General features: G+C 42.7%; 1 protein-coding gene and 1 pseudogene across 4 annotated transcripts in view; both read left to right on the forward strand.

Annotated features, from left to right (window-relative positions):
• DTWD2 (DTW domain containing 2) overlaps positions 1–23,870 on the forward strand; it is a 93,033-nt gene that overhangs the window by 47,963 nt on the left and 21,200 nt on the right. The gene's annotated exons all lie outside the window — the stretch shown is intronic.
• Positions 20,257–23,754, forward strand: LOC307109823 (neurofilament light polypeptide-like; annotated as a pseudogene). Its single transcript has 2 exons — positions 20,257–20,280; positions 22,457–23,754. The product of its transcript is annotated as a neurofilament light polypeptide-like (transcript).

A 23,870-nucleotide genomic window follows, 5' to 3' on the forward strand; every position in this document is an offset into this window, starting at 1 on the left:
GAGGTTTATCTGTTTTATTGCACTTTAAAAAGTATTAGACTTTAGATTGTTTTAATAGCTGTTACACTTTATTCTCATTTCATTAATTTGGGCTTGTATCTTGGTCAGTTTCTTTTGCCCTTTTCAGCTTATTTTTTCTGATTTTTAAGATTTGTACTAAGAGTACTACATTTCTTTGTTAAGGTTTGTGTTTCTTCTTTATAATAAAGGGAAAGGAGGCTGCACTATTTCTTCTTAGTATAACTTTCATTGTAGCCTACAACTTTGGGTTTACGTGTTCTTATATTTAGAGCATTGATATAATTTGTAATTTGTTTTGCTTTCTACCCATGGAGTATCAATAAGTTTTAAGTCTCAAGAATAGTTAATGTGGTGAGTGCTTTGAATGGGCCAGTCCCACTTCCAAGTACTTTACCTGTATTAGCTTGTTTTAACTTTCTCCAAACCCTATGAGGTTAAGTATTATCATCATCTCACACATGTCAGAATGGTGATCATCAACAAATCAACAAATGACAAGTGCTGGCGAGGATGCAGAGAAAAAGGAACCCTTGTGCACTGCTAGTGGGAATGCAGACTGGTGCAGCCACTGTGGAAAACAGTATGGCGTTTCCTCAAAAAACTAAAAATGGAATTCCCATTTGACCCAGTGATTCCACTTCTAGGAATATATCCTAGAAGAAACTAAAAACACCAATCAGAAAGGATATATGCACCCCTATGCTCATAGCAGCACAATTTACCATAGCTAAGATTTGGAAACAGCCTAAGTGCCCATCAGCAGATGAGTCAATTAAAAATGTGGTATATCTACACAATGGAATACTACGCTGCAGTAAAAAGAAGGAACTCTTACCATTTTCATGAGCATGGATGGACCTAGAGAGCATCATGCTAAGTGAAATAAGCCAATCATAGAAAGATAAATATCATATGATCTCACTTATCTGTGGAATATAATGAACAACATAAACTGATGAACAAAAATAGAGCCAGAGGGCGGGGAAATATTCTAGAATATAATAGCAATAATCCTGTTATTTGCAGATTTTTAGTATTTCCTACAACTTTTGTGATATCACACTATGTTAGTATAGTTTTGGTAATATTATTAAACTTAAAATCCTTTTATTCTTGAAATATTAATGTTTATTGCATGTAATGTTATTATATGTAAGATAATTTTTCTTGAATAATTGGTGTTTATTGCATGTAATACTATCATATTTAAAATTGTTTTTCTTGAGATATTAATGTTTATTGCATGTAACATTATATTTAAAATCATTTTTCTTGAAATTAAAAAAAAAACTGGAAAAAAAAATTGTACCAGGCACTTAAAAAAAAACATGTAATGAAGTATTATTATTTACTAGAGGCCTGGTGCATGGATTTGTGCACCAGTAGGGTCCCTTGTCCTGGCCTGTGCCCTTTTGCAACCCGGGTCCCCTTGGGATATGTCAGATTGCCAGTTTCGGCCTGTTCCCCCAGGCCAGGCCAAGGGACCCCACCGGTGCATGAATCCATGCACTGGGCCAGTTTCAGCCTGATCCGTGCAGGCCAGGCCAAGGGACCACTGGATTCATGCACCAGTCCTCTAGTATGCATATAAGATCTTGGTTTATTGTCTTCCCACTCTCCTCCCTTTCCTCTGAGATTCATCCGTCTGTTTCATGTTTCCATGCCTATTCGTTGAGCGTCTGCCCCTTAGTGGTCAGTGGTCAGTGTACATCATAGCTACTGTTCGAACGGTCACTTAGGCTTTTTTTTTTTTTTTTTTAATTTCTTTATTGATTAAGGTGTCACATATTTGTCCTCATCCCCCCATTCCCATCCCACACCCCTCCCCTTGGATGCCCCAACCCTCTGTTGAACTTAAGCATTGGTTAGGCTCATATGCATGCACACAAGACCTTTGGTTGATCTCTCCCCCCTCCCCCCACCCTCCCCTATCCTCCCTCTGAGGCCCGATAGTCCGATCGATGCCTCCTTGTTTCTGGTTCTGTTCTTGTTCATCAGTCTATGTTGTTCATCATTTCCCCTAGATGAGCGAAATCATGTGTCACTAGAGATATAAGAATTGAATGTGCGACGAGCAATAATAGTTATGCTGACAGGCAAATGAATCAGTCTGTAGTGAGTTTCTTTCTGGACCAACCGTTCTTTTGAGACCCAATATCAGTGTCCACCAGTTCCTTATGAGTACATGTCGGCACTGACCCCTCAGCTCTGGATGGTGGACAAATGGTGGTAATGCAGGTCCGACTCCCTCTGGTTTGGTCTCGGCCGGACCCAGGGGCACTGATTCACCCGGATCCAGGGGCCCACGGCCTCACCCGGACCCGGGGCCAGGCTCACCCGGATCCAGGGGCCCACGGCCTCACCCGGACCCGGGGCCAGGCTCACCCGGATCCAGGGACCCGCGGCCTCACCCGGACCCGGGGCCAGGCTCACCCGGATCCAGGGGCCCGCGGCCTCACCCGGACCCGGGGACAGGCTCACCCGGATCCAGGGGCCCGCGGCCTCACCCGGACCCGGGGCCAGGCCCACCCGGATCCAGGGGCCCGCGGCCCCCCCCGGACCCGGGGCCAGGCCCACCCGGATCCAGGGGCCCGCGGCCCCCCCCGGACCCGGGGCCAGGCCCACCCGGATCCAGGGGCCCGCGGCCTCACCCGGACCCGGGGCCAGGCCAACCCGGATCCAGGGGCCCGCGGCCTCACCCGGACCCGGGGCCAGGCCCACCCGGATCCAGGGGCCCGCGGCCTCACCCGGACCCGGGGCCAGGCCCACCCGGATCCAGGGGCCCGCGGCCCCACCCGGACCCGGGACCCAGGCTCACCCGGATCCAGGGGCCCGCGGCCCTACCCGGACCCGGGACCCAGGCTCACCCGGATCCAGGGGCCCGCGGCCCCACCCGGACCCGGGGCCCAGGCTCACCCGGCTCCAGGGGCCCGCGGCCCCACCCGGACCCGGGGCCCAGGCTCACCCGGATCCAGGGGCCCGCGGCCTCACCCGGACCCGGGGCCCAGGCTCACCCGGATCCAGGGGCCCGCGGCCCCACCCGGACCCGGGGCCCAGGCTCACCTGGCTCCAGGGGCCCGCGGCCCCACCCGGACCCGGGGCCCAGGCTCACCCGGATCCAGGGGCCCGCGGCCTCACCCGGACCCGGGGCCCAGGCTCACCCGGCTCCAGGGGCCCGCGTAGGCTTTTATATATATATATATATATACTAGAGGCCCGGTGCACGAAAATTCATGCACTCAAAGGGGTCCCTCAGTCTGGCCTGCACTCTCTCGCAGTCTGGGACCTCTCAGGGGATGTCACCTGCTGGCATAGGCCTGCTCTCCTGGGCACCAGGCCTAAGCTGGCAGTCAGACATCCCTCTGGCAGCCCGGGAGCCCTCAGTGGATGTTCGAACGGCTTAGGCTCGCTCCCCGCCACCACCGCTATGCTTGCCAGCCATGAGCCGGCTTCTGGCTGAGCTCTGCTCCCACTGTGGAAGCGCACTTACCACCAGGGGGCAGCTTCTGTGTTGAACATCTTCCCCTTGGTGGTCAGTGCGTGTCATAGTGACCAGTGGTTCCTGATAGTTTCGCTGTTAGGATCAATTTGCATATTACTCTTTTATTATATAGGATATTGATAATCACCATTCTTAGATCCCTAGGACTTAATTATCTTAAAGCAAAGTTTGTCCCTTTACCACCTTCATCCATTTTGCCTACCTCCTACTCCCCACCTCTTTTAACCACCAAACTGTTTTCTGTATCAGTGAGCTCATTTTTTTGTTTTGTTTTGATTTTAGATTCCCAATATAAGTGATATTTTATTGCATTTGTCTTTCTTTGTCTGATTTATTTCACTTTGCATAAAGCCCTCAAGATTTCTCCTAGGTTGGTTTTATGATATGATTTAATGTATAGACACACCCAAAGGATATCTCAGATATATAGAAAGGTCATACAGTAATAAAAAAATCTATATAGAATAAAAGGATGTCAACTTTTTAATGATTTATAAGTTTAGAGCATCTGGTCCTTTGATATCATTAATGACTTTGCATTCAGTTCTAATCTTAAGATCCATATGGCAGTCATTTGTGTAAACACGATAGAAAATAGCTCAAAAATATTATAGATTTATGAGTTATAGTAGGTATTAAATCTACTCTTCCCAAATGGGTGCTTGCAAAGGTGATTATGATTGCAAAAATGTAATTCTTGTTTTTACCCTCTGCCTTGATCAGAAACATTTTAAAACTGTATATTCAAGTGTGAATACGATTCATTGAGACAATTATGTTAAGGAAAAATTATGAAAAATGTTTGGATATAATTATAAATTTAACTGTAAATACTCAGTTCCACCTCAAAATGCTATTTTTTGTTTTATAGAAATCTGGGTACTCTTACCAGTGTATGATATAGTATTTGATCTATTTTTAAGTATAATGGATTATAGTTGTTATATATTTATGTGCTTTATAATTTTAGCTATACATTCTCACAGATGTTCATGCCTACATTTCACTCATTCTGTAAGTATTTATTGGGTTTCTACATGTTTTAGGTACTATTCAACACAAAGGACATATGTATTTTTTTGCCTTTAAACATTTGATAACTGATATTTCAAATAGCACATTTGAAGCTCTCCATCATTCAGTACTTCATCAAGTTAAATAATTATATTTTTATAAATTATTTTGTTTCTCAGAGGATCACTAGACAGAGTGATAATATATTGATACAGTATAAAGTGAGAAAAGATGTTATTATGTGATATATAGACATAAGTTTGATAATCTACTTTTTGCACAGTTAGGACACACTTAAAGAACTTATCTAAATTATGTTGACAGGTTTTAGACACCACCTATAGCCTATTTAATACTTAACTAGATACAACAGATCTCCCTTGTTAAAATTTACATGGTATACCCCAATATTTTGTACACCAATATATAGCATTTTCTTCAACTACATTAAAGTGTAATTTAGGCCAGATAGTAAGCTTTAGAAAAAATATCAACAGAGGCATTCTGTACTCTGTGTTTTAATTTGATTCTCAGTAAAAATCAAATTATTAAAAACAGAACTGTTTAGGATTGTGAAATTGTTTTTCCCAAATTGATTGTTTTAATGCTGCTTCATTATTTTTATTGTTTTATTAGTGGCCCAGTGCATGAAATTTGTGCATGAGAGGTGCGGAGGGGGGTCCCTCAGCCTGGCCTGCACCCTCTCCAATCTGGGATCCCTCTTGCAATCCAGAACCACTGGCTCCTAAGCGGTCACCTGCCTGCCTGAGGCCCCTAACTGCTCCCCTGCCAGCCTGATGGCCCTAACTGCTCTCCCCTCTTGACCTAAACCCCCTAACTGCCTATGTGCTCTCCCTTCCTCTCTGCGCCTTCAGAGCCTGGTGCAGGAGTGCTGAGAGCTCTCTGCCGAGGCCCTGCCCCCGTCCTGATGCCCCCCTCCGGGCCCGGAGGCACCGAGGGCCTGCAAGCGATTCCTGGTGGGGGTGTCCTCCTCAGCCAGTCCTGATGCCCCCCTCCGGGCCAGGCGGTGCTGTGTGCCTGTGCATGCTCCGCCAGCACCAGCGGGCCCACCCCTGGCAGCAGCCTCATGTCCTGGTGGCGCAAGTCCCCGCCCCTGTCCCCGCCCAGCAGCTCCTGACTGTGCTTGCCTCCATCGGGGAATGGCCTCCGCTTCTGAGTTAGCATGAAGTTAGCTTTGGGCAGGCCTGTGCGCGCCTATGCTGGGGGTGGAAGTTTCCGCCCCCGTCCCCACCCACCAGCTCCTGCCTGTTGACTGGTCGTGACTGGGACACCATTAGGACTAATTAGCATATTACCTCTTTATATATATAGATTATTTTTAACATACTTTAACATGTGATAGTATTAAGTTTTCAAGCATACGTATGGTGTAAGGTATGTACTTACATATTTGGAATCCTCCCATCTTTTGTCAGTGTTTTGATTTTGCATTTTAAAGGGAGATCTTAAGTTGTTGATTGTTTGTGGCTACCCAAAAAATACAGGAAAAATGTCCTGGAGAAAATATATAAACTGTTGGCACTAGAAGTTTTAACAGTCTTTATTATAAATTTAATTATATTTGCATATTATATTTCACAATATAGTTAAATCCTGAGAGACTGTAAAATATATGTGAATCTATATATTTGAGTAGTGGTAATGATTTTGAGAACCTCTGCTAGTAAGTACATCCATCATTGACTTTTGTTTAATCTATTAACTGTTAGTCTATCTTAAAATATTTTATCTTTTTTAATATTAAGATCTGGACTATAGTTTCTAGATGGACAAAGTTATTCTCTTCTGCAAACTGAGCTATCACTTCAGTTCATGGCTACAATTTTGCCCTCATTATCTTCATAGTTAATACCATGTCTGCTAAACTTGTGGGAAGCTTTACAGCATTATTTTGTTTACAGTTATTTATAGATGTTCATATGACAATAAGTAGCTTCTTACATTTCTATTTTAAGTAATTTAATTGGAATCATTTTAAAAGATATTAAGCTAACAAATAGAAGAATGTTTATATTAACACTTATTATGATAGCCTCAATTCTCATAGAATAAATTGGCTTTATAATACTAATAAAAGGAAACTTCAACTAACAACATGAATGAATTTCATAAACATAATTTTGATGAAAGAACCCAGACATAAATAAATACGCCTATATGATTCCATTTATATAAAGTTTAAGACTGCCAAAACTATGGTTTTAGAAGACAGGATAAAGGTCAGTTTCTTTTGTGGGGATGGGAGCGGCATGGAAGGGGTCTGGATTCTGGTTATATTCTGTTTCTTGACTTGGGTACTGGTTACACAGATATGTTCACTTTGTAAAGATTCATAGGGCTGCATTACTTATGACTTGGGCCTATACATCTATATCTATATATCTATACACTGAGTGGCCAGATTATTATGACCACCTGACGTTTGTAGGCAAATTAGCCATACACTGCATTGTATGGGATATGGAAGTCGAAGGCCTGTTCGAACAACTTTGCTGTCTGCAGTTACCAAGATAAAACGTCTCCAATTTGCACAGGAACACAAGGATTGGACAGTCGAGCATTGGAAAAAAGTCATGTGGTCCGATGAATCACGTTTCCAGTTGCATCATGTAGATGGCAGAGTGAGAATTTCGCAGAAACAGCATGAAAGCATGCACCCCATATGCATGAGTACAACCCTTCAATCTGATGGGGGCAGTGTTATGGTTTGGGGCATGTTTTCCTGGCATTATTTGGGCCCTTTAATTCATGTGGAACAACGTCTGAATAGCACAACATACCTAAGTATCGTTGCTGATCAAGTTCATCCTATCATGTTGATGACGTATCCCAATGGAAATGGTTTCTTCCAACAAGACAATGCACCATGCCATGGTGCTCGTATTGTGCAGGAGTGGTTTCAAGAACATGAGGGAGACTTTACCTTGCTTAGGTGGCCCCCATAATCACCAGATCTGAATCCAATTGAGCATTTGTGGGACGAAGTTAAAAGAGCCATCAGGCAGCTGGTTCCACAACCATCAAATCTCACAGAACTGGACAGTGCTTTTCATCAGGCATATGACAGATTCCTCGCATCACCTTTCAATGTCTCGTGGAGTCAATGCCAAGAAGAATTGCCGCAGTATTGAAGGCAAAAGGTGGCCCAATGAAGTACTGATGGGGTGGTCATAATAATCTGGCCACTCAGTGTATATCTATATATCTACATATCTATCTATCTATCTATCTATCTATCTATCTATCTATCTATCTATCTATCTATCTATCTAAAAAGCCAGTGTCCGTGATGTCCAGGATGACCAAACAACCAATCACCATGAGGTGCATTGAACACTTCTCGGTCCCTCCCCCCGGCCTGCGAGCAGCAGCTCGTGGCAGCGGGGTGGGGCAAGGCAGCTCTTGCGGTGGGGCGCTGCGAGCAGTGGCGGGCTATTGCGCACGATTTCACACACTGGGCCTCTAGTACATATATAGCTTTAAGAAGAAGTATGTATACAGTTGACTCTTGTTATTTATGATAACTAGACTGTACATATAAAGTTGCTGCTTACACTGAATTAGTGAATATTGAGCCATTGCCCTTAGGGGAAATAAAGGGTTAGTTTTCTATAGCCTTTTGTTATAACAGTTTTGCCAGTCAATCAATACATAACCTTGTTTTATGTGTGTTTCTGTTTACAAAAATTATTTAATACATAACATTGATTCATTAACTGAACTCATGCCTGAGTGAAGCTTATTTCATACATATTTTCTCTGTAAGAGCACATCTCAGCCTCCTTGTGCTTAGGAACACTAGATAGCACTTGAACACTGTGCTGGGGGCCATTTTAATAGTGAAATCATCAACAAAAAGCACAAAACTATGCAAAACGTGGTACTAAATACACAGAGGAAAGGATACTTGTTTACAATATGAGAGCTGAAATGAGAAGGCACAGTGTCACTGTATTCTACACCAGGTGGAAATGTGTTCTTTGGGCAATGTAAATTTTCCACTTTTCTGTGTGTGAGCATGTTTACCACTGACCGTAAAACCTAGAGTATTGATCTTGGAATTAAAATTTAATTTTAGTGAGTAGGTGAATTAACAAATACAGAATCTATAAATAATGAGGATTGACTGTATATACTAGTATATAATTCCTGTTAGTACTTAAATAAATATTTCTAGATCAAGTATGTAAGTGGACTTTTTCTTATTATACTAAATGTTTTTAATACCAATTTGTGATTAAAATTAGGTAAATTCTAGAGTACTAATTTTGTTAATATTTTTTCCCAGACTACAGGTTTTCATGATAACCATAATTTTTGGTGACAAGCTTTATTAGATTTAAAATTATATCTTCTGATTCTTTACAGATTCATTATAACATTGCACATTAGTTTGCTTTTGCCTGGTAACAACTTACCATTAGGTTATTACTTTTCAAGTGCTGTAATTCTTATCAGGGCCAACCTTTAGGAGACTTCAGATGTACCATTACAAAAGACTGGGATTAAGAATTAATTTTCAGATATTAAGTTTACTCGGTGGTTATTTGCAATTATGCATATCTCAAAAATAAATACTATTTAGTATGATTTGTTTTACACACTGATTCCTTTTAACTACCTTTAATTTAATTTTTCCCCAAGGAACAGAAAATATGCCATTTAGGTCAGGCCTAGCCAGTCGTTTGTATAGCCCAATACATTGTTTTTGACAGTGACGTGTGGCTGTTGTTTCAATTACCTCTTGCTGTATGTGCAAAATGCAATTAATATAGGTTTGAGTTGGCTCTCCTTAGATACAAAAATGCTTACAAACATGGCCTTTGGCTGGCATCTGTGAGTGTGAATGGTAAACAGTTTCCTACACAGATATAAAACTTTTCCTAAATGGTAAGAGTGGCTCATTGTGCTTAAATTATTTGTGCAAACAATCGTATATAAAAAAAGCCTAATATGCAAATTGTCCCTTGGGCAGTCGTTCGACCGGGAGTTCAACTGGGAGACCGGGAGTTTAATCGCTCGCTATGATGTGTGCTGACCACCAGGGGGCAGCGGCCAACCTCTGTTGGCGCCCTGGGGAGGGGGAGGGGCTGCGACCTCTCACAGGCTACCTGGAGATGGAGTGGGGGGAGGGGGGAACGGGGATAGAAGTGCGGTGAGAATGTGGTGTGTCCACTGAGCTTGTTCTCGCTTTATGTGCTACCCTCTCCCAGGACACCAGGGCTTGTGTGCCATGGAAGCCCCCGCACTCAGATGCTGGGCACCTGTGAGGAGCCTGCCCCACACCCCCATGGCTCTTCGGGATGAGCCGGGCCGCAGCTGCTGGGACCGCAGGGGTTTATGCAGGAGCCGGTCTGAGAGGCCGGCTGGGAGAGAGTGTGCTGCCCTCCCGGCTTCTATGCGGCGCCATTGGGCAGCCCAGAGGCCCACGCTGCACCCCAGCCCACGGCGTCTGCTCCGCTCACCACATCTCCACATGGGGACTCGGGGGCCGTGACTCAGGCGGAAGGGGGCGCGTGGGGTCCTGGGCCCAGGGCCCAGAGGTCAGCTGGAACCTACCCTTCCATGCCAGACACTTGCGCTTCAATTGCAGGCCAGGCCTAGGGACCGCACCCATGCATGAATTTCATGCACCAGGCCTCTAGTGATATATAATGAGCACCTGCTTTTCTCTGGGAGTCTGGAATTTGGTATGTGCCAGGCAGAGGGTGCCTAAGTGACTAGCCTCCATTCAAGCCCTTGGGCACTGTCTTCAATGAGCTTCTCCAGTAGATAGCACTTCATGTAGGTTGTCACAGTTCAGTGCCATTTTAGGATTCAAGTGCATCTTGAGCAACTTCACTGGGAGAGGACTCTTAGAAGTTGACATTGTTTTCCTCTGGACTCTGCCATATGTCTGTTCCTTTTGCTTATTCCACTTTGTATTATTTTGCTGTAAGAAACTTTAGCCATAAATTTGACTAGTTGCTGAGTTTTGTGAGGCCTAGTGAATCTCTGAGCTTGTGGGTGTTCTTGGGGACTTCTGACACACAAAACTTGGTATCAAAACAACAACCAATTTATTGTATTTCATGATTTTGTTGGTCAAACACAGTTTGATTTGGTGTTGACAGAGGTCTCTGCGTGGTTTTCATTTAATAGTTGTTCTGGACTGGAGAGTCCAAGAGCTGTATGCACATATATGGCATGTTGGCAGCAAGGGATGGAGGGTTGTGCTCAGCTTGTATGGTAGCTTAGAATGTAGCCTCTCCTGTTTTAGAGGTCTGAAATGCCAGTGAAGAGTCAGACCACCCTGGATAGATAGATTGTTCATTCACTTACCTTCTTACTTCTGAAATAAGCTTATATTTTCATTCTTAGCTGGAATAATTGGAGTAATGAATTCCCTATATTACCACATACTTTATAAATTTGTTATTTCCTCTTGTTTTTTCTCAGACCACCTTCTCCGAGTATTAAGGAATTTCTTTTTGTTTTACTGAAGAATTCTATGTTCATGTTATCCATACCCTGTATGATTTTATTAACATGTAACATCTTCTCTTGGTTTTATTTTTCTAAGAAGATAATTGTTTTTATTGTATCCTTTTTAGAGAGTGATTATTCTGGTTGTCTTTATCTTTAATCATTTCCAGATTTTCATTTTGAAAATGAAAAAAATCTGATCTACATGCAGTATGATAGGCTCAGATGCACCATAACGTTTGTTCTCCAGAAGAACTATGGAAGCATGAATTCCCTTTGCATAAAATTTTATGACTAGAAATTATTTTTTAATATGGAAAATTTTTCAACCTGTGATGAGAAATGTTTTCTGTTTACTCACTGGTTTATAGTTCCTAGAGATCCCCTGGAGCTTTCTTTTAGGAATAACTGAAAAATTATTGAATTCTCTCAGTGGCTGTTACATCTTTTAGCTTGTAGTTTGATATTTTCATATTTGAGTTCCTTCAGAACTCCCATGTGAATGTTATTCAATCCTAATTTATTTATATTCAATAATTATTTTTCAGTATTAACAATAAATGACTTCTCTATGGGATATTGCATGGTAGAAAATAATTTAGTATGTATTATATATATGGCAGGCAGGATATTGGCCACTCCACTTGCCTCAGGTTTTGGAAATTTGATGTTCTAAGCTAGATGTTTGGATACTCAGTGTGAATCCTGAACATTAATGGTCACCGTGAGCCTCCCCTCTGCTTTTCCTCATTTAGAGTGCCCAGTTTAGGGAGGAATTTAGAGTGCCCTAGAATTTCAGTCTTGATTTTTGATTTAACATTTTGTTTCCCCCAGTAGGACTAAACTCTGCCTTAAACCTACACTTTTCTAGTTCTTGCTCTTAGAAATTGGATCACAAAAGCTCCACCTACTGGCTGGAATCTTGTCCCAAAGACAGGATCATGATGGTACCACCCACCTGACTCTTCTGACCTTGTCTCACTTACTAGTTGGAGTTCTTCTGGCTATTTATCACCTTTTCAGTACCACTAACAACATGGTAGTTTGGTTGTTGGTCACCTTCTTTTTTGGACAGTCCTACAGTATGGGCTTACTTATACTCACCTTCCTCATTAGCATATATTGAAATTGAAACCATAGTAAGGACTTCCATTCTTCCTTAGAATAATCCTAAACTGTTAATTAGATTTAGATTCTTTTCACTTACCATTTTTTCATATATGTCTTTGAAATGAAAATGAAATTAAGAATTCAGACTGTGCCCTGGCCAGTTTGGCTCGTCTGCCTGAGTACCGAAAGGTCCCGGGATTGATCCTGTCAAGGTCATGTACCTTGGTTGCAGGCTCCTCCCAGGCTGGGGATGTGGTTGGGGCTCGTGCAGGAGGCAACCAATCGATGTGTTTCTCTCACATTGATATTTATCTTTGTCTATCCCTCTCACTTCCACTCTTTCTAAAAATCAATGGAAAAATATCCTCGGGTGAGGATTAAAAAAAAAAAAAAAAGAATTCAGAATGTTTTTAAAGTAACAATTTTCATGAATGGTTCAGAGCCTAAGGTATACATTTGTGGGTCATTTCTAGGTAGGTGGTAAGTTAAATGAGGCTATGGATGATGTTATCTAGTAGGAAAATATAGAGTAAAAAGAAAAGGGTATTTAAGTTTGGGCCTTGAAGAACTTGAGTATTTAATAGCCAGGGGAGAACCACAAAGGAGACAGAGAACATGAAGCTAGCTAGGTAGAAGGATAACTAGGGGAGTCTGGTATCTTGGGAACAAAGGAAGAAGAGAGTGTTACTAGAGTTGAATGCTCCGGTGAGATCAATTAAAACGAGGACAGGGAAACATCTATTAGTTTTAGTGACATGATGTTCATTGATGGTTTTAGTAATAGTGTTTTAGTGGAGTGCTATGTTGGAAATCAAGCAGCATGGCTTAAGGGGCAGTGCTGTATGAGAGTGGCTTTTTCTTAACAGCTTTTTCAACAAAGTTGTTAAATCTATCTCTGAGTATTTAATATTTTTGATGCTATTATAATGATTCATATTTTGTTGATTTAAATTTCTAATTGTTTGTGGCTAATATATAGAAATACAATTCAATTTTGTATATTGACCAGAGACGTTTCTAACTTAACTTATTATTTGCAGTACATTTTCTTTTTTTCTTTATTGATTAAGGTATTACATATGTGTCCTTATCCCCCCATGCCCCCCACCCCTCCATTCATGCCCTCACCCCCCTGGTGTCTGTGTCCATTGGTTAGGCTTATATGCATGCATACAAGTCCTTTGGTTGATCTCTTCCCCCTTACCCCAACCCTCCCCTACCTTCCCTCTGAGGTTTGATGGTCTGATGGATGCTTCTCTGTCTCTGGATCTATTTTTGTTCATCAGTTTATGTTGTTCATTATATTCCACAGATGAGTGAGCTCATGTGATATTTATCTTTCTCTGACTGGCTTATTTCATTTAGCATAATGCTCTCCAAGTTCTGTCCATGCTGTTGCAAATGGTAAGAATTCTTTCTTTTTAACAGCAGCGTAGTATTCCATTGTGTAGATGTACCACATTTTTTAGTAAAAGGCGAAAGATCTATGCGATCTGAAGAGAAACCAGAGTATAGATGTACCACATTTTTTAATCCACTCATCTGCTGATGGGAACTTAGGCTGTTCCAAATCTTAGCTATGGTAAATTGTGCTGCTATGAACATAGGGGTGCATATATCCTTTCTGATTGGTGCTTCTAATTTCTTGGGATATATTCCCAGAAGTGGGATTACTGGGTCAAATGGGAGTTCCATTTTTAGTTTTTTGAGGAAACACCATACTGTTCTCCACAGTGGCTGCACCAGTCTGCATTCCCAGCAGCAGTGCACGAGGGTTCCTTTTTCTCTGCATCCTCGCCAGCACTTGTCATTTGTTGATTTGTTGATGATCGCCATTCTGACATGTGTGAGATGGTACTGCATTGTCATTTTGATTTGCATCTCTTGGATGATTAGTGACTTTGAGCATGTTTTCATGTCTCTTGGCCTTCCTTATGTCCTCTTTCAAAAAGTATCTATTTAGGTCCCCTGCCCGTTTTTTGATTGGGCTGTTTATCTTCCTTTTGTTAAGTTGTATGAGTTCCCTGTAAATTTTGGAGATTAAACCCTTATCGCTGATAACATTGGCAAATATGTTCTTCCATGCAGTGGGCTTTCTTGTTGTTTTGTTGATGGTTTCTTTTGCTGTGCAGAAGCTTTTTATTTTGTTGTAGTCCCATTTGTTTATTTTCTCTTTAGTTTCCATTGCCCTAGAAGCTGTACCAGTGAAGATATTGCTTTGGCATATGTCTGAGATTTTGCTGCCTGTGGATTAAATATATTTCTTTAAGTTTTTAAAAACCTACATGGGCATATGTAAGTCATTTTTAAATGGTGATATGGTAAAAGAATTTATTTCTGTTGTGGAAATTTTGTTAGAAAAAGATATTTTACAAAAGTTGAAAGATTTTCAATTTAGCTACCTTATAATTGCTCATAGACTATAAAATCTTTCCTACGATATCAACGATCAGCTAATTCAAATTAAGAAAAATTGCAGATACTTTTATTTAGCTTTATATGTCATGTGATAAAAGAGATACAGCCCAATTAATAATTTGGGAAAAAATATTTTGGGTAAGCTCAAATGTAGAAAGAAAAGTTGTCAATTTGTAACCTAAAAAATTAAACTCAAGGTATAGATATTTTTTGATTCTTTCAAATCCTTCAAAGAATTTCAGCTAAATATGAAAAAATTCATTTATTTCATGTGGATAGTATCCCAGCTATGGTAAGACAAAAATTCAGAAATTTTAAAATTTTCACATAAGAAATATTTTTATTTATTGCTCCATTTAAGCATATACTATATATTGAATATATTTGTACCTTAGTTTTCTAAAGTAGTATCTCTGAAAAGTATCATGTATTCAGTTGTAAAAAATAATTATGTATATAGTATGTACAAATGCTATGACTTACCACTGGCTAATGGTGGAACAATTGAAAGAAATAGAGGACAGTGAACTTAATCAATTGTTATATGCTAATTCTTGTTGGTTGCATAGTAGAAGAATTTTACAAAAAAATATATGTATTGTTAACTCCAAGTTAAAATGTTTACCAAATGTTCAACAAACAAAAACAACAACAAAAAATGGCATTGTGATTAAAATTTTTTCACCATTATTGTAGTTTATGCAGGCGAATTTGAAGCTCCAGGAAAGGAAATTGCAAGAAAAACTTGAGGATTGCTTTGTTGACATTGATAAATTTGAAATTACTTTTCAATTTATGAAGTAACCCTTTGAATTTGACATTAGTAAAACTGAGTTGACATAAGATTTAGTGAATTTACTTACTACACAGTCATGGATTTTAAAGTGATATGCTTTTGCTTCTGAGTTAAAGCAGTGATTTTAAAAAGATGAACCAATTTAGTCAATGTGAATGTAAATATTGAAGGAATGTATTTATGTGATATATGAATGTATTATTGGAAAACTTTGAAGTATGTTGGAACAACTTAGATGTGTGAAGTACGTTTTAAACTCTTATTGATAAAATCTAAATACCGATTAAGTATTTATGATTAAAATGTAGCCAACTAAATTTTATATATGTTCTGTATATATAAAATACACAATGGCTTTCAAACACTTAGTTTTAAGAAAAGAATATAAAATCTCAATAATTTTTATACTATTATAAAATAACTAGAGTCCCAACGCACAAAAATCGTGCAAGCGTAGGCTTTCCTTCCCCCGGCTGCTGGCACTGGCTTCCCTCTGGGGCCCGGGCTTCCCTCTCAGCCCTGGCTTTGTCCGGAAGGTTGTCTGGTATAATTATCATATTATGCTTTTATTATTATAGATTTTATAATAATAGTTATTATTTTAATAGTAATAGTTATAAAATAATTTTTTATTTTGGCTCTTTTGGGTTAAATAAGATATATTAAAATTAATTTCACCTTTTTTGTTTTACTTTTAAAATGTATCTATTAGAAAATTTACTGTTACATATATAGGTTGAAATATATTCTCACTAGACAGTATTGAGCTAGATTATTGTATTATCTTGCATAAAAGTTTGTGGGCATTTTCTGGATGCTTGAGGTTAAGAGAAGTTTGAGTTAAGGGTAGTTTGGTCTTTAATTCAATCACTAGTAATTTCTTGGTTATCCTGGTCACTTCAACAACTCCGTGAGAAAGGCTTATAATACATTTTTTAAAAATCTTCAACTGAGGATATGTTTTTTAAAATTGATTTTTAGAGAGAGAGGAAGTGAGAGCAAGAGAGAGAGAGAGACACATTGATCAGTTGCCTCCCATATATGCCCAGATCGAACCAGCAACCTAGGTACAGGCCCTGACTGGAATCGAACCAGCCACCTTTTGGTGTACAGGACGATGTTCCAACCAACTGAGCCACCTGGTAGGGCAGGTTTATAATGCATACTATTTATTAAATATTAATACCTGATCCAATGAATCCTACTGGGTTGTAGTCATATGTGCAAGCATCTACTAACATGAAATGAATTTGTGTTTGTATATATTAATTACTGTAACTTCTAGTAAGCTGTATTATGATACTGATGGTCTTTGTCTCTAATTGCTTGCATTCTTTCAGAGGAGTACATTATTCAGAACTATTTGGCATTGCCACAATTGGGAGTACATACATACTGTGAGTGGCAGTATATACTCTATAACAGTGGTTCTCAACCTTTCTAATGCCGCGACCCTTTAATACAGTTCCTCATGTTGTGGTGACCCCCAACTATAAAATTATTTTCGTTGCTACTTCATAAATGTAATTTTGCTACTGTTAATGAACCGTAATGTAAGTATCTGTGTTTTCTGATGGTCTTAGGCAACCCTGCTAGCGGTTCTCAACCTGTGGGTCGCAACCCACAGGTTGAGCACTGCTGCTGTAGAGCCTCAGCTTGAATAAAAATGGAAAAGTCAGAATAAAGAAGCCATATTTAAAAACATTTTATTTCATCTAGAGGTTACTGATGAAATCTCATTATTGATAAAAATCCTATCTAATAATAGAGTAATATGCAAATTAACCATCACTCCGTGACAAAAATGGCGGCACCCATAGACACAAGATGGCGGCGCCCAGTCCTCTCAGGCCCGCAGGAGTCCCCCAGTCCCAGGGAAGGCTGCCGCTGAGAGAAGGCAGAAAGCAGCCCAGCCTGTTGGCCTAGGAGGCAGCTTTGCCCTCCGGCCAGATCCTCTCCTAGCCCTGAACCTGGCCGTGGGTCTGGGAGGCGCCCTTGCACAGCCGCCATGATCAGCTGCCCGCCCAACCCGGGACATGGGTTTGGGAGGCGCTTGCACATGGCCGCCATGATCAGCTGCCTGCCCCAACCCGGGCCGTGGGTCTGGGAGGCTCCCCCGAGACCGGCCGCCTTGATCAGCTGCCCTCCGCGACCCGGGCCGTGGGTCTGGGAGGCGCCCTCGCAAGGCCGCCTCCATCAGCTGCCCTGCGCAACCCGGGCCGTGGGTCTGGGAGGCACCCACGCACGGCCGCCTCCATCAGCTGCCCTGCGCAACCCGGGCCGTGGGTCTGGGAGGCGCCCGCACACAGCAGCCTCCATCAGCTGCCCTCCGCGACCCGGGCCGTGGGTCTGGGAGGCGCCCGCGCACGGCCGCCTCCATCAGCTGCCTGCCCTGACCCTGGCCTTCTGTCGAGGCCCGGGCTGTGGGTCTGGGAGGCGACTGCGCAAGGCCGGCGCAATCAGCTGCCCACAGCGGCCTGGGCATTGGGCCTGTGAGGTGCCCGTGCAGGGCAGGAGCCATCTGCTGCCTGTCCCAGCCTGGGCTGTGGGCCTGGGAGACCCAGGAGCTGCCTATACACCTCCCTCCCTACCCCCCCACCCCGCCCCCTCTGAGATCAGCTCCCATCTGCAGCTGGGGGTGTAGGCCTGGGAGGCAGCCGTGGCCCCCAGAGCTATTCCCTCCAAGAGGCAGCCTGGGGTGTCAGGCTGCACCCCCATGGAGTGATCCCCCACACACACTATAGCCTTGAACTTCCCTTGCTGCCAGCCGAGTGATTCGAGATGGGCGGTGATATCTGGGCGATGCTGCCCAGCAAACCTCTCCCATTGGGTAGAAAGTTCTGACCAGGTTAGGGAGGTAAATGGGTTTTGTTTAAAATCTTTAGGAACCACATGGAAATGTCTGAGGTAGGGTTTCACATGGGAAGTAACTTATAACTAATTTCTGAAGGCAAACCTGGACATTGCAGTTACAGTACTGGAGAGTACCCCGAGGTCCGGAGGTTGGCTCTTGCAGTGGCAGTGCAGAGTGCTACCCACCCTGGTTCCTCAGCACCTTGGGCAGGGCTTGAGCCCACCCAGGAAGGCCTTTTCCCCTACAGTTTTCACCAAGGCAGGGAGGTTTTGTAGACATGAATAAGAAGTGCCCATGCACAAGTCCTGAAGATGCCGGGGCCGGCAGAAATGACAAACCGGGAAAAGAGCAAAACCAGAAACACCACCAATCCCATCATAGATCATCTTTTTCTTCAGATGACTGTGTGTTTCCCTCTTCTTTGTCTTCTGGAAGCAAGGCAGATTCAAGTACTGACAATTCTACCAATGGAAAAGTTAATAGAAAGAGAGGACAGAAAAGGAATAAAAGGAAAAAAGAAAGAAAGGACAAAAGTTGAAACATCAAGAAAAAGAAAGAAAGAAACAACCACATCATATCACCTTTCTAAGGTCTCATGAAATTCCTGTTTAAGTTTATTTTATGACACTTTTAGTTTGGGTTTACATTTTTACTGGTTTGTGAAGACCACGGCAGGTACACGTCCAATATGTTAAAGAAAAAAACCCTATCTACTAAAGAGTTAATATGGAGGGGAGAGCATTTGGGGGTGACCGGGCTGTCAGGGGAAGGCAGTTGGGGATGACTGGGCCGGCAGGGGAACAGTTAGGCATTGATCAGGCTGGCAGGAGAGTGGTTAGGGGGTGATCAGGCTGGCAGGCAGAAGTGGTTAGGGGCAATCAGGAAGGCAGGCAGGCAAGCAGTTCAGAGCCAGCAATCCTGGATTGTGAGAGGGATGTCCGACCAGTAGGATCGGGCCTAAACGGGCAGTCGGACATCCCTTGAGGGGTCCCAGATTGGAAAGGGTGCAGGCTGGGCTGAGGGACACCCCACCCCGTGCACGAATTTCGTGCACCGGGCCTCTAGTCTATAATAATAAAAGCGTAATATGCAAATCGACCAAATGACCAAACAGCCGGAGGACCTTCCGGACGACCACGCTATGACACGCCCTGGTGCCAGGCCAGTCGAGGCGGATGTGATGCAATTGGTCGGGGGGCCCAGCCATGGCCCCACAATTGGTGATCGATGTGGGTGGGGGGACTCTACGATCAATTGTCCCCCAGAGGGAGGTCCAGGCCACTGACCAGCAATGCTGTGGCAGGTGTGTGGGACCAGCCAGCGATCGCTCTGCAGAGGAAGACCCAGGCCAGCCAAGCGATCGCACCCTATGACTGTCACCTACAGAGGGAGGCGACCAGTGGCGGTGGAGAGGGGGCAGCGCCACACAGATGGCAAGCAGTGGCAGCGGCGGGGGCGGGGCCAGCTGCCGGCAGCTGGGGGGAGGAAAGCCCCGATAGGCCCAGATTGCCGGCCAGGCCTAGGGACCCTACCTGAGGGATCCTGGATTACGAGAGGGTTCAGGCTAGGCTGAGCGACACCCCCCCCCTCGGCCCCTGCACGAATTTCATGCACCAGGTCTCTAGTTGTTATATAAATATGTAAGAGTTTTTCACCCTGCAAAATTTCACATTTAGCCCTTTACACATTTTGCTCTATTTTTATCTGCTTAATAATGAGCTGTATGCATTTTTAAAATATTTTTTTACCTATGTATTTATTTGATTTCTGAATTAAAGAGTAATTCATATAATTAGCTTTTGAAATTGAAAGCTTGTGAAATCAGGATTTTACACTTGGGTGACTTGCTTTAATTTGTATTCTTAGGATAGCATTCTGTCTAAAAGTAAGGTCCACCAGTTTTCAATGCTAAATAGAAATTTAAATGAAATAATTAAAAGTTTAAAAACTGTAAGTTTATAAATGTGAATTACTGAGGAGTATATAGAAGATTGTCTGCTTAGAACTTTAGTGTACTTGGTGTAATGAAATGTGCATGATAGGGTGTATGGCAAAATGTGTCTTAGCTCAGGTCCTGAGGTGAGACTGCTGGCTTTATATCTGTCTCTACAACTTTCTGGCTATTTGACATGGCAAGTTACCTTTCTGCTGTTAGATTCCTCATTGGGAACATGGAAATAATGACAGCATTTACTTAATAGGTGCTTGTGAGGTTTAAATGAGATAATATATCGCAAAGCATTTAGCATAGATCCTGGCTTATAGTGAGTATCTACCAAGTATTATTTATTGATAATGTGTATAACAGTATTTAATTATTTTTGTTGGGTAACTGAACTGGGACTTGGCTATTTACTTTAGCTTTTTCTTTGTTAATAGATTATACTTTGCATCACATTATTACCAAAGAGTAACAGAATGAAGTATATATTTCTGAAGCTAGGGTATTTTAAATTTTAATAGAAAGTTGAGTGAAGTTCTTCATATTTTCCTGAATTATTTTTTTTAAAGGGTGCATCTCAGAAAGCAATGATTTAATCACTTTCTTGCATCACAATAATTAAATAATTGTTGAAAAGACTATAATTAACATTTATTGTTTGGGATGTAATACTTTATAAAAGTAATATGTTCATGTGGCTGAAAATTCAAAAGATACAAGAGTATACAGTGGAAAGTTTTCCTACTACCTATATGCCCATGTAAAAGAGGTGACCAATGTATCAAGATTTTTCTGTATTTTTTCAGATTTATTTTATTTATATGCAACTAAATACGTATATATATTCTCCCTTAAATATATGGTAGATACTGTGCTCATTTCATTTAACAAGTATCTATGCTATCTTCCCACCATTTTTAAAATCTAGAGATTAAATCTCTGAGTGGTAATGAATACAAACCCCTATCTCTGATCTTTTTACTCTCATCCTTGTCTCTTTACCAGATTGGAGTGTACTTCCACCATGTAAAATTTGTGAAACAATGAGCCAGCCCTGCTTTAGTCCTTGCAGATAGCATAGACACTTGGCATTTCATTTAACAATGCCTTTTAGGGCCTGTTCATATCTGTATATACACAGCTCCCTCATTCATTTTTAGCTGCCTTTTATTTGGTTTCGGGATATACTGTAATTTATTGCTTGATGTTAAATTATTCTTCCCTTCACATTTGTTTTTCCTGTTCATTTTTCACCTTAATTTTCTGGTAATAGCTATGTAGGATCCTGTGCTGGTTTCCTTTTTTGTTTACGCATCTTTCTTTGAGGTTTTTTTTTTTTTTTTTTTTTTTTTTTTTGTTATTTGTAGGTGGTACTTGTGAGGGAAGGATCAGAGCCCTGGGAGGAATTTTTTTTTTTAAATCTTGGGTTTGTCTAGATTTTACCAAGAGCATCATTCATAAAAGAATAAATTGACTTGGACTCTCATTAAAATTAGAAGCTTCTGCTCTTCAAAGACACTGTTGAGAGAATGAAAAGGCAAGCCACAGACTGAGAGAAAATATTTGCAAAGAATAGATTTGAGAAAGGACTTGTGTTTGGAATATATAAAAATTTTTCAAAAAGTTAGGGGAGGGTGGGGGTTAGGTGTAGAGGTCAACCAAGGACTTGTATGCATGCATCCTATCTAATAAAAGGGTAATATGCAAATTAACCATCACTCCGACACAAAATGGCGGTGCCCATAGCCAGAAGATGGCGGCGCCCAGTCCCCTCAGGCCTGCTGGAGTCCCCAGTACTTTCAGCCCAAACTGATTACTATGGCAAGTGGACAGAGAAGGTTTTCAGCAAGTGTGAGAAGCAAGCCTTGGTGGGATCGAGGGAGAGTCAGTGGGCTCAGGGCCTCTGCTGCCTGGAGGCCGGCCCTCGGAGTTCGGTGCTGAAACTGCAGGGACCCGCTCCAGCGCAGGCTGGGGAGGAAGCATTGCTGCTGCTGGCCCAGCACCAGGCTCCTGGTTAAGCGGGTCTAAGTCGCAGCCACGAGGCCTGGCGGGGCTGTCTCACCCCGGACCATCCATCGTGGCTGAGCTCTGGCAGGGGCGGCCAGCACCTCCGGGATCACTGTCTGCCTCCGGGCCGCCTGCAGACACCGCTGGAGCAGGTCCGGGTTGAACATTTTAATGAAAATGGGATGCCTGTGCCCCGCCCCACCGCGCCCTGTCCTTGGTGAGAAGAGGGCAGTGGGATCGGGGGTGCAGCCTTGAGACCCCGTTAGGAGGCATTGGGGCTCAGAAGGGGCTGGTAACAACCTGTAGGCGTGCTACAAGGAAGAGGTGCTGAACCGCCAGGATGCCGAGGGCTGGCTGCTGGAGGTGCGCAAAGGTGCAGACGAGGCACTGAGCTTGAAAAGTGCATCAACAGCCTGATGGAGGAAATCGCCTTTCTGAAGAAGGTGCACAAAGAGGAGATCACGGAGCTGAAGGTGCAGATCCAGTACACTCAGATCTCCGTGGAGATGGACGTGTTCTCCAAGTCTGACCTCTCTGCCGTGCTCAAGGACATCCGCGCCCAGTACGAGAAGCTGGCTGCCAAGAACATGCAGAATGCCGAAGGATGGTTCAAGAGCCGCTTCACCGTGCTGACTGAGAGCGCTGCCAAGAATACCTATGCGGTGTGCGCCGCCAAGGACGAGGTGTCCGAGAGCCGCCGCCTGCTCAAGGCCAAGACCCTGGAGATCAAAGAATGCCGGGGCATGAACGAAGCACTGGAAAAGCAGCTGCAAGAGCTGGAGGATAAGCAGAACGCCAACATTAGTGCTATACAGGACACAATCAACAATTTAGAAAATGAGTTGAGAACTACAAAGAGTGAAATGGCATGATATTTGAAAGAATTCCAGGACCTCCTCAATGTGAAGATGGCTTTGGTCATTGACATTTCAGATTACAGGAAACTCTTGGAAGGTGAGGAGACCCGGCTCAGTTTCACCAGCGTGGGAAGCATAGCCAGTGGCTACTCCCAGAGTTCCCAGGTCTTTGGCCGATCTGCCTACGGTGGTTTACAGACCAGCTCCTACTTGATGTCCACTCGCTCCTTCCCTTCTTAATATACCAGCCACGTCCAGGAGGAGCAGATAGAGGTGGAGGAGACCATTGAGGCTGCAAAAGCTGAGGAAGCTAAGGATGAACCCCCCTCTGAAGGAGAAGCTGAAGAGGAGGAAAAGGAGAAGGAAGAGGAAGAAGAGGAAGGAGAGGAAGAGGAAGAAGGTGCCAAGGAAGAATTTGAGGATGCAAAGGAGGAAGAAGGAAGTAAAGGTGAAGGAGAAGATGCCCAAGAAACTGAGGACAAGAAGAAAGATGAAGGTGCTGGGGAGGAGCAAGCAGCCAAGAAGAAAGATTGAGCCCCCCTTTCCTTAATTATTTTAGGAATAATCCTCTCGAAACTAGGTCAACCCCGTCACCAACCAAGCAGTTGAGTTCCTGATACTATATGAATTAAGAAGTCAATATATGTAACATTCTGAGGTGACTCAGGTTGGACACAAAATGTTGTGTTATGACTTTTCTCCTTATGCAGAGTATCTGTTTGCTTGCAGAGTGGCTTCCTGGCTTGCTGCCAGCCTGTGCATGGTCCACACTTATGAGTTCAATATCTATGACAATGTGAATAATTAAGATGTTTACAATAAAAACACATGAATACATGAATTTACTAATGTTAATGTTAAAC

Source organism: Cnephaeus nilssonii (genome assembly GCF_951640355.1).
Source record: "Cnephaeus nilssonii genome assembly, chromosome: 2".
Lineage (NCBI taxonomy): Eukaryota > Metazoa > Chordata > Mammalia > Chiroptera > Vespertilionidae > Cnephaeus > Cnephaeus nilssonii.